Source organism: Danio aesculapii, chromosome 2 (genome assembly GCF_903798145.1).
Source record: "Danio aesculapii chromosome 2, fDanAes4.1, whole genome shotgun sequence".
Taxonomy (NCBI): Eukaryota; Metazoa; Chordata; class Actinopteri; order Cypriniformes; family Danionidae; genus Danio; species Danio aesculapii.
This window is the reverse complement of record NC_079436.1, coordinates 33,165,911-33,178,334: the sequence shown is the minus strand read 5'-3', so window position 1 is coordinate 33,178,334 and position 12,424 is coordinate 33,165,911. Positions and strand designations below refer to the sequence as shown.

Below are 12,424 nucleotides of genomic sequence, written 5' to 3'. Positions count from 1 at the left end.
ATACACAAAGGACAATTCAGTTAATTGGGGGAAATTGAGGGCTGTGGGGAGAAATTGGAGCACCCGGAGGAACCCACACGAACATGTGGAGAATATGCGAACTCCCCACCGGAATGCCAATTAGCCCAGTTGGGACTCGAACCAGCAACCATCTTGATGTGAAGCAACAATGCTGACCACTAAGCCACCGTGCTGTCATTTTCATTATTATTATTATTATTTCTGACTTTTTCTAACAAATAGAAAAAAAAGTTATAAAAATGTGGCAATGTATAAAACCGTAGAAATAATCAATATTTATCATTTATAGTTAATAAGAATTTATGTTTTTTTTTATTGAAATGATCTTAGTTATATAGTTTCCTAATAAATTTAATGTAGTTTTCTTTTACAAGTAAGTTTCTAAAGAGTCAGTGTTTTTCCTAAAGGTGAAACTGATTCAATGTCATTTCCATCCGCATCAGCATTCAGCATTTTTTTAAAGGATCAAGTTATTTACATTAAAGCAAATGCGGGTCAGGCACCCAGACAGGTTCCTGCTATTTATTACTATGTGAAACAAGGTTGCTGATGCAGATGTGTTTAAGGATTCAGGAGAGTAATTCTGAATCATTAATCAGACGGTTCCTCACTTTTCTGAGCCCCACAGAGGCATGGGGCAGATGTTTAGGGAGATAATAAGGGGGGGTTCAGAATGCAATTGGTTGTGCTCCAGCTGAGCCTCATGGGGCTGCATGCTTACGCACACTGCCAGAATTTTGATTTGGCCCGGCGTTGCAGCTGATGTAGATGTGCTCCACTAAATTTCAACTGAGAATATCTGTGTTCTCCATCTCTTTTGTGACAAGGAACACCCCAGGTTTCATTTAGGGTGGTTGGAGTATATTGTAGATGGTGCCACTGCAAGTCTTGATCATCTCCACAGAACTCCAAGCAATGTACAGTTAGTTTAAATTGGATTTGGAGATGAATAACGGTTGAAGATTCACTCTTATCGCACTTTACAGAAGTAAAATATGGTCTTTCAGTATTTTGCCTCTACAACACACTAACAAGGAGAAATCTAAAGACTGAGAAAGCTGTTTTTTCTCATGTTGTTAAAATAAAAAGCAGTGAAGCTGGAAAAAGGGACTCAAAAGGACCATAAAAGTTTCATTAGAAGTACATACAGTATCACACATGCTATATTCCAAGTCTTCTGAAGTCATTTAAGTAGCTTTGTGTGGTATTGTTATCTGGATCATAGATTCAGTGAGTTGAACTCTACCAGTCTGATTCATAAAGGAATCGTTTTAGATTTTGATTTTGTAAATTGGAGCAAATGATTCATCGAATGACTTGTTCATGAATGAGATCTAATGTGTCGTTCTCACACACAAAGATATAATGATCTTAAAAAGTCTTGCATTTTGGTGTCTGAGTTGTACTTTATTTACCGCCTTGATGATATTTTAATGTTGTTTTTGCATCCTTTTTGATGTTTGAAAGCTTTAAAGGACAGCCTATCCAAAAATAAAAATCTACTTATCATTTGTTGTTTGCTTTCATGTTTTTCCATCTTCAGTGAGGGGAAAAAACAAGATATTTTAAAGAATGCTCAAATTTAATAGATCTGAAGCTGTTATGGTTACCAACATCCATAAAATGTTGTGTGTATGGTTGCATCAGTAACATTCATTGAGCTAATATTTCTGTTTCTGACTTACTCTTCATAAGGATTCTCTCTGAAAGAAAATAATTCTAAAAATAATAATAATCATTTGCTGGTAATTTACTCACCCACTGCTCATACCCAAGATATAGCAGACATTTTTATTTTAGCAACAAATTAAACATATAGTTAAAAGCTTAAAGTTAAAATAAGCTGAAACCGTGATACTTGGTGATTTGTAAAATGCGTTTGCACATTTCTGTATTTTTTTATCTAACAGACACTTTTATTCACACTCAATAAAAAACAAACTTATTAAATAAAGGATTTCCATCCATTAAGTTATTTAGCTCCAACTCAATTGGCTCAACACAATTATATCAAATAAAAAAATAATTGGAATGAATATTTAAATGAAAATATTTAAATTAAAAATAGTTTTCTTCTGCTGAACTTAAGCTCAAATATTTAATATTTATTTCATGTATTACTCAGTAGAAAATCCTTTCACCTTAAATAAAGTCACGAGACAAAACGTATTAATTGAAATGTTTTTTTTTTTTAATTTAAACTATTTTTAAAATGAACAAGTTTAAAACAAGTTATCTTTGTACAGTTTAAAACAGCTGTTTTATATATATAATAAAACATTTTATTGCTTGGATGCAAACTGATATTTAACATCATTAATCCAGTCTTTAGTATCACTCAATCCTTCAGAAATCATTCTAATATGCATATTTTCTCCAGAAGGAACATCGATTATTGTTGATAACAGTGTTGAAAACAGCTGTGTGCATTTTTTATTGAGGATTTAATGAAGAGTAGAAAGTTCAAAAGAACAGCTTTTATATGAAATATAAGACTTAAACTTTTGCAGATTATTTATTTTTTAAAGACTCATCAAAAGTCAATTAATCAAAAGGGACAGTAAAGATATGTAAAATTCTACAAAACATTATGTTTCCTGATTGGTGCTTTATCGACCAATGGTTGCACACCTAGAACAGGTCAGAATACACAACGGAAGAGAGAAGAGTATGCAAAACAGAAAACATACACAAAACACCACAAAACATACGTGAAATGTAACATATATATATATATATATATATATATATATATATATATATATATATATATATATATATATATATATATATATATATATATATATATATATATATATATATATATATATATATATATATATATATATTACAATTCTATTAAAAAAATATTAGCAATTATTAATTTTTTTTAAGTATTTCTTAATATTAATGTCACTAAAATGGTGCCTCTCACCGCTGAACGTGATGTCCCACAAAAAACCTTCTCTGAATATAACTAAATTGTGTTAATCAATTTAAACAAATCAAATAACAAAATTATTTATTGTTTTTTTGCCAGACTGAACACAATTTAAATGTGTCTAATCTCTGAAGGGACATCATCATTTTTTGAGTGCAAAGTGGTTTACCAATGAGGACCACAGCAAGCAATTCATCATAAACAGGGAAATAAAATTGCTGCAGTAGTTGCTGCTGTAGCAATATAAAGATCCAGACACTAAAACATAGTCTAGAATAGGGAGGGATTAAAGATTCAGGGAAAGCAGAGATGAGGTGGTGCTGCAGTCTTCTAGAAGTGATGTAGGCTCTTAAAGCAAGTGGAGGTACATACTGTAGGAGCATGTATAGCTTGTGGCTGTTCTGTATGCAAGCATCAATGTATTGAGCTGCAACCTCCAACCAGTGCAAAGAGGTATAGAGAGATGTGATACTGCCTGTACAGTAGTTGACTTGTTGAAGGCCAATCATGTTGATGCTTTTTGAATCTCTTAGCTGTTCCTACCTATCTGCCTATCAGCATACTTAATAACAACAAGATTCCATCGACAAGTAATTTGTCTGTTGCACCGAACGCGATGCGACACAACAGAAACATTTAAATAACAGCCATTCATTTAAATTTAAGCTACACCACTGATACTGCACTGCAACTAAATGGTAGGTTTTAATCTAATTAATACATATTTAACTTTATTAAAAGTACATAGGATCAGTGACAGATTTGAGTCACCAAGTCACAGTTCTGACTTTTACTTTCAAACCGTCTGCTAGTTATATTATTTTCAAGATCTGCGACTGCTTTCAGTAGTATGGCAATACATGGTACATATAATAATAATCAAACTCGCATTGGTAGCATTTAACACTGAATAAAGCATGTAATCTGTACCTGAGGAGATAATAGCCATAGTAAAATATGTTGTTGTTATGCCGAAACATCACTTAGACAGCTTTCAGGTTTAGTGTATTTTCTGCTAAAATGTTTTGAATACTTTAGTTCATCCATGAACATGATTTCTGTAGGAGTCCCGTAGGATGTAACAAATTCCTAACACCCATGATTGCACACTCAGTCATGACGTCATCAAACTACACCTTTGTTTGTTGTGAATATGTGCCATCTAGTGGCGAAAATGACATATTGCGCATTTAATTAATCATCAAGCATCAGTGATGGGAATAATGGTGCTATAAATAAACTGTGATTACTTTTTTCAGTAACTAGTAATCAAATTAATTACTGTTTCCCCGCTACGATGCCGTTGCCATTACTGATAATAAAGTGCGCTTTACTATAATGAGAGAACACTGAAGCAGTTTTCATGCGAGCAGCATCTCTCTTAGCCATAGGACCTCTCTTTCTCTGGGGTGTGTGTGTGTGTGTGTGTGTGTTCGGGGCTGGGGTGGGACACATAACCAACCGGTGATGATGATTGGTGTGTCTGTGAGCGTGGTGTAACCATAGATATGGACGTAGTATTCATAACGTCACCCATAGGTTTCTGATGAAGGCAAAAGATGATACAAGTAGGTCTGGCCGACCCTCGCCATTTTGTTCATGTGTCATCGCACCGACCGGGGGATAACAAAACAAGGGCCAAGAGGCATGGGCTGAACTACAGACGCTTGCTAGCATTTTGCTTATACAGACTTTTCTTTGGAAGAAACGCTTAATACTTCATTACCTGCGACTCGTTTGTGTTCTGACCACATGTGTTTGGTTGTACACTATATTAATAAAAAGTTTAGTCTTTAAAAAACACTGTTGTAATACATTGAGCCACTAAACATTGTTCTTATGATGCTACAGGAGGAAAACGCAAATTACTTCCAAACACTTAAAATATACAGTAGTCTGTGTTAGTAAATTCAAGGCTATTTATGAAATACAGGCATACCACTGTATGACAATGCTTCAGATGATTGTTCTAGAGCCTACAGCTAATCAATCTGTCAGATTCTGGAGTGCATTCAAGTTCTATAGAAAAATATAAATGATAAACGATCTTAAATAAAGCAAATACATTTATAGATATGGCATATAAGTATAGAATATAGAATGGTTTGTGAGCACAATTAAGTGCACACAGTATGCCATATTATTTAATAATTGGAGGAAATAATTCCAAAATGCAGTTGACTGTGTAAAGCCACATAAAAAAAAAAAAAAAAAAAAAAAAAATTATATATACAATATATATATATATATATATATATATATATATATATATATATATATATATATATATATATATATATATAAATGCAGAGTTTAGCGCCTAATCAGCCGGAATCAGCTGATGTGAGTGGGCCGTTTTAACAGTGGGGTTAATAGAAATATGCTTTATTATGCAGCCAGGACTAGCGGAATTTCGATGAGTTGCAGTTTCAGTTACTTCCGTATTAGCTTCAGGAGGTTGCAGCATGGGTGTAACTGAGAAAATTATAATTGGCTTAGATAGAGGATGTTTTCATGGTTTGCCAATCCGAGGCAAAGTAGTGTGAGTGTTCACACACAAGCACATGCACAGTCAGTCGCACACACCAACGACCAGGAGTCAGAACGATGGCAAATCCATCAAGTTCAAAGGTAGCTTTAGCAAACTGTAAATATAAGCACTACTTTTGGCAAGATTGTTTATGTAGGCCTATCGTGTAACTTATGCTCAGGAAAAAAGAGTCTCTATGTTGTTGACAAGTAATTCCAATCTAATTTTAATCAAATCTAATTTAATCTATATTTATTTTATAGGCTTTTATTAATTAAATTTTTTTAATTCAATTTCCCTGCTAATTAGTTACTTTTATAATTATGTAACTATTTGTAAGAAGTAACTAATAACTAATTACTATTTTAAAGGAATGTACCAACACTGTCAATGTTTTTTAGCAAAATACCTTTGTCAACGAGGGTGAAAATTTTAGCAAATGTTAATTTTGGGGTTAACTATGCTTTTAAGTTATCTCTCTTTGAAATGTAAGAAAAGCAGTGTGTAAAAAGTACTTAACATTCTACACTTCTTCGAACCAAAGATATTTAAACAGTAAATATTTACAAAATGTTCTTGAACCACACCAGCGATAGTACCTCTTCATAGACCAAGCATTTCTCTCTCTTACTCACTTATACTGGCAAACATAAACGAGCCATTTAGCATGCTTCCCATTGTGGCTATACACACACTTTGCTTATTGGATTTAGGATGGTGGATCAAGGGCTAGCTTTCTGTTACACGTGTTATAAAAAACAATGTAACACATCAGGGGCCTCCCTCAGGAGCGAAGAGCTTGGAGCTGAGCCAGCGAGGCATATAGAGAGAGGATCATACGGTAGCAGGCACACAGCAGAGGGTCTCATACAGTAGACTGGTCAGATTGTGTGCGGCGTTAACACTTGAGCAGTAAAACTCATTCACTCTGCGCCCGCTGGAGCGGAGGTGCTTCACTGTCTCTTAGAACAGAGACTAATCTTACTGGTGTCAAGCAGGTCAGTCCGCTGCAATCCGTTTCGTTTTTTTGGCCTGTGCTTGATTTAGATTGTTAGCATTGAACGTTTTCTCTTCAAATGTCAATGCGGCGCTTTCGTAATGTGAGCACCGAGAGCATTTCGGCTTGACCTGATGTTAGTCTGTAATAAGATTTGGTGGTGTCACTGAACTTGCGAAAACAGTTGAGCCCCACTGAGTGTCTGAATGGCCGAATCGCTCATGTAGGAAGTCAGTTTGCTGTTCGCACGATGGCTTAAGGCAGTATTTGGAGATTAGGACACAGGCTGGATGAACAGCGTGTCCTTTCCCAGTCTTGACATCGTCTCTTAAGGGCATCGGGGTCTGTAGACTTTCCCCATGGTCTTGATTCGCAGCCAATTCAGACAGATAAAAACTACACAAGTCTCACAGGGGTAAATTAAAACTTTGGAAAGATTCACATTTAAAAACCAGCTTGGTTATTTTTCAGGCATAGTTTTTTATATTTGCACATTTATGGAAACTTTTTAACGGACCCTAAAATATTGAGTATATACAGTTGAAGTCAGAATTATTAGCCCCCCTTTGATCTTTTATTTTTTTATTTTTAAATATTTCCCATATGATGTTTAACAGAGCAAGGACATTTTCACAGTATGTCTGATAATATTTTTTCTTCTAGAAAAACTCTTATTTATTTTATTTCAGCTAGAATAAAAGCAGTTTTTAATTTTTAAAAACCATTATAAGGTCAATTTTTTTTTTGAAAAGTGTTCCCAACACAGTGTTTCCCAACCCTGTTCCTGGAGGCACACCAACAGTACATATTTTGGATGTCTCCCTTTTCTGATCCATTAACTTCAGGTGTTGGAGTCTCTTCTGATGTTATGATAAGTTGATTCAGGTGTGTTTGATTAGGGAGAGGTTGAAAATGTGTACTGTTGGTGTGCCTTCAGGAACAGGGTTGGGAAACACTGGTCTACAGAACAAACCATCTTTATACAATAACTTGCCTAATTACTCTAACCTGCCTAGTTAACCTTGTTAACCTAGTTAAGCCTTTAAATGTCACTTTAAGCTGAACAGAAGTGAAAAATATCTAGTCAAATATTATTTACTGTCATCATGTCAAAAATAAAATAAATCAGTTATTAGAAATGAGTTATTAAAACTATTATGTTTAGAAATGTGTTGAGAAAATCTCGCCGTTAAACAGAAATTGAGGAAAAAAATAAACAGGGGGGCTAATATTTCTGACTTTAACTGTAACTCATTTTTCACTTATGACTTTGTCCCATTATCAAATAAATACATATGAATATGCATTCTTTATCTAAAAAGGTAACCATTCAGACAAAATAAGTTGTTTTAAAAAGAAAAAATGGTTTGTTACATGAAATATAAATATGAAAAGCGTGATACGTTTTTTTCAAGAGATTTCTCATATTTATTTATTTATTTATTCATTTATTTATTTATTTATTTAGTGTAAGTATATTGGATTTAACAAATATTGTGGTTCTCTAGATTTACAATTTATTGTTGCAGTAAATATTGTTATTTATTGTATTTATTGTTGTGTGTGTGTGTGTTTTTTAATAATACTGTATGTCATTTTTGTTTCATTCTGCCAACGTTGACAGTAAAAAGAAAATGTTTTCAGAGCATTAACTAATCATGAATGGAAATAATTAATGTATCAATATAATGAAAGTGATGGCATTTTTTAAAGATGTTTATATTTTTTATACAACGATACTCAATATTTTAACTGTTTTTTATAACAAGATTCTTACAGAAATCAGTCAAGCTGGTGAGGGAAAAATCATGGTTTGGGGTTACATTCAGTATGGGTGTGTGCGAGAGATCTGCAGAGTAGATGGCAACATCAACAGCCTGAGGTATCAAGACATTTGTACTGCCCATTACATTACAAACCCCATGAGAGGGCAAATTCTTCAGCGGGATACCGCTTTTTGTCAAACGTCAGCCTCCACATCAAAGTTCCTGAACGCAAAGAAGGTCAAGGTGCTCCAGGACTGGCCAGCGCAGTGACCAGATATGAGCATTATTGAGCAAGTCTGGGGTAAGATGATTGAAGATGAATCCAAAGAACCTTCATGAACTTGCAAGAATGCTTTCTTTGCCATTCCAGATGACTTAATTAATAAGTTATTTGAGTCATTGCAGAGATGTATGGATGCAAGTTCATGGGAGTCATTCATTCATTTTCTTTTCAGCGTAGTCCCTTTATTAATCCGGGGTCGCCACAGCGGAATGAACCGCCAACTTATCCAGCCCGTGTTACATAGCGGATGCCCTTCCAGGAGAACATGCAAACTCCACACAGAAAGGCCAACTGACCCAGCCGGGGCTCGAACCAGCAACCTTCTTGCTGTGAGGCTACAGCACTACCTACTGCGCCACCGCATCGCCCATCCTGGAAGTCATACACAATATTAATTATTTTTCCACTGCACCATGACTTTATATTCTATACTGTACATTACTTCTGTTAAGTGACAAGACTTTTTGTCGAAGCAAAGTCAGACCTTACTGTCCTAATTAAATAATAAAAAATCAAGGCATGATCATATTTTGTTTTGGTAAAATAAGCGTAATCTAGAGGCCTTTACCTTTCATACAAGCCACTTTTGATACCTAATGACCAACTAGAAGTCAAGTTATTATTTGTTGTTCCTAAAACTTGAATAGATGACAAGACTTTTGTCAGGGAGTGTATTGTGTCTTTAATGTTAGGGTGTTTAAATGTTTTACTTAACTTTACTTAACTTTACTTAAGACTTTTATTTATATGAACATTTGTGAACTTGTAAAAGTGTAAATTCGGAATAAGTTTGGGTGATTTATTTGCTATGAAAAACTGTTAGGAGGTTTGACTACGTCTTGGTTTGACTATATCCATTTTATTTTAATATATTCCTCTCCTATTCTACTCATAGGAGAAGAGGAAGTGTAAATTTAATAAATCTAATGAAGTTATAAAATAAAAATCTTAACACATTATTGCCAGCCTTTAGCTATGAATGTAGCCCAGCTGTTAATATGGTTGGCACATTTTTGCATTGGGCTGTTAAATCAGGTCTGTGAAATTTCCCTTCCCCCAACTTCTGAACACCGTCAAAGAAGCGCGTTGATGTAACACCCACCTGTCTCCCAGTATTATACTTGTAGCACATTTATTTCAAAAGCCTGATTTATGAAACCTCTTCATGCTGCGCACCGTATCTGAATTCCATACCGGTTGACAGCTGAGTATATATTAATCACCTGCTGATGTGCACGCTCTCTTTTATCCTACAAGCCCAATAGCTGAACAGCTTAATGAAAATGAGGCCAGCGATGTTATTACGTTACATTAGCATGCATCTCATGCTCATCCACATCTCCACTTAACTTCAGTCCTCCTTCATAAAATCCAGGCTGGATAGATTAATATCCCTCACACATGAATTTTATGTGTGTTTTAAAGTTTGAGAAAATTGAAATTTCTAAAAGTTTCCAGAAAGTTAAACGAATGTGCCTTAAATAGACATGAAAGAGTTTACTAAAAGCTGGGAAACACTTTCTTTTAATGGTCAATTTTAGATATTTTGGTGACTTTTGGTGAGAGTAATGAGAATATTAGTAGACTGTCTGCTTAATACCTTTATTTTAATGATCTTTAACAGACCTTCTACATCTGCACATCAAGTTATTATTTCCCATCCCAGTGGTTCCCAAAAATGTTTAACTCATGGCCCTCTAAATCAAACACATGTTTTTGCGGCGCACTGCCAGTTTTAAATTAACCTGCTATTTAGTCATTTACTTCGATGAGAGACTTTCTTCACTGAATAAACTCCTTTTGGTGAGAGTAATGAGAATATTAGTAGACTGTCTGCTTAATATCTTTATTTTGATGGTCTTCAACAGACCTTCTACATCTGCATATCAAGTTATTATTTCTCTGAACTAGCAGTTTAGACTATAATACTCCATCCCAGTGGTTCCCAAAAAATTTTAACTCATGGCCCTCTAAATTAAACACATGTTTCTTTGGCGCACTGCAAGTTTTAAATTAACCTGCTATTTTGTAATGTACTCCAATGAGAGACTTTCTTCACTGAATAAACTCCTAAACTAAAATGATTTGTATAAACCTAAAATGTACATACAGTGTCAGGTCACCAAGCCCAGAGAGACTGATGCTGTGTTCACACCAGATGCAGCACGTGTGAATAAATCGTGCCATTCACACGTAAATAGACCAGTGAAGATTTTGAGTTTACCCCCTTCATTTGTGCACCAAATTCACAGATTCGCGTTTTGAGCAGGGCTTCTGTCTGCTTGGTGACTCCAGCTTCATTGCTAAATGGCTAACTTGGATTTTATTGAGAGAAAAGCTGTGTTTAAGTGCTTTAGGAAGGCTGAAAAACAGCGTAAATTCATTCGGCGCCATGTCTGAGTTCACTAGATCCTTTCAGAGATGCACCCAGCTCTAAGAGTTCATCAACTCCTCCAGAAACTATACCTGGATGATAGAGCCTTTCAGTGGTGCTTCAGACTGAGCCGAGCCGAATTTGATGAGCTGTTATCTCGTATCGGCAAGAGGATTTCCCCTTGGGACACCACAACAGGCACTACATCGAATCACTCCTCAATAAGAGAAAGCTTCTGATTGGTTAACGTTGCACGAATGTCCGCTGAATTTCCGATTTTCTAACTTGAGCGAATCACGCAAAATACGTGATATGTGTGTTAAGTGGTCAAATGCCCAAAACGCTCAACTCGTGCCGCTTCATTTACACGATTCATGCCTATTCACAATTTTGCATTGACTTAACATGTAAATCACTGGTCATGTGAATGCAACATGACCCTTAAAGAAAAAAACTATATCCAGACAGATTCCATAAGCAGGACCTTAATCATGTATCCTTGTTGCTTTGGTGAAGTTCGATAAATATCAATTTATTTGCTTTTTTTTATTGTTTATTTATTTTTTTTTACATGTACCTATTTTGAATGTGTTAATCAGATAATTTTAAAGGGGACCTATTATGCTAAAACCACTTTTTTAGGGGGTTAAACACAGTTGTGTGGCAGTGGTGTGTGAATTTAACATACTTATGATAGTAAAAATTTATTAACTTATTTTATTGTAATCACACTTCATAAAAACAGCCTGCAGAAACACTTTGACTGACATTCTCCCATAGACCCTTTTCACAAGCCTGTTATGATGCGTTTAACGGTCATCAGCATCTTAAATCCTTGAAAGTTTTTAATATTTAGATTTTTTTATGTATGAACATTTATATGTGTTAATGTATGTAGTATATCTTCTTTGCTTCAAATTACAAAAAATGAATTACCGCTTGTGCGAGGGGTTTCTAATGCAGTGTCCATTGGACAGGACAGTAAATTTGATGTTCTTCTGGCTTCCGTCATCAGTCTCACACAATTTTTTCCTTTTTCTAAACGTCTTTATAACATCATTGTGGAGTTTTTGTTAAAATTGTTTGAGCAAATAAGATTGTAAAAAAATTGTTTGTTGTATTCTCCCATTCACTGCGCTCTAAGTTTTCCCAACTACTGTGACGACTTCTGCTACTGAGAAACCCGGAAATGTGAAAAGGGTCTATTATGCATGTCATAAGAGGGGGAAAGCCCCATTCATTGGTGAAGATCTCTTCCGTACTATCATATGAAGTTAGTCGGGTTTTTGATTCTACCACTATGCTGACACATATGCATTTGTAGCTCCACACTCTTTTCAAAAGAGCATAAAAAGTAAAAAAAGAGCATCTCATTTGAATTTAAAGCAACCGTCACCAAAACAACACAATAAGAATCAAAGCTTTTAAAGGACAGTTTTAAAACAGTTATAAAACAGTTAGACATTAGGTATTTTGAGATGAAACTTCACATTTTCACTCATATCTTGTAAA

General features: G+C 34.9%; 1 protein-coding gene across 1 annotated transcript in view; it reads left to right on the top strand.

The window, feature by feature from the left end:
• b4galt2 (UDP-Gal:betaGlcNAc beta 1,4- galactosyltransferase, polypeptide 2) overlaps positions 1–12,424 on the top strand; it is a 206,347-nt gene that overhangs the window by 125,882 nt on the left and 68,041 nt on the right. The gene's annotated exons all lie outside the window — the stretch shown is intronic.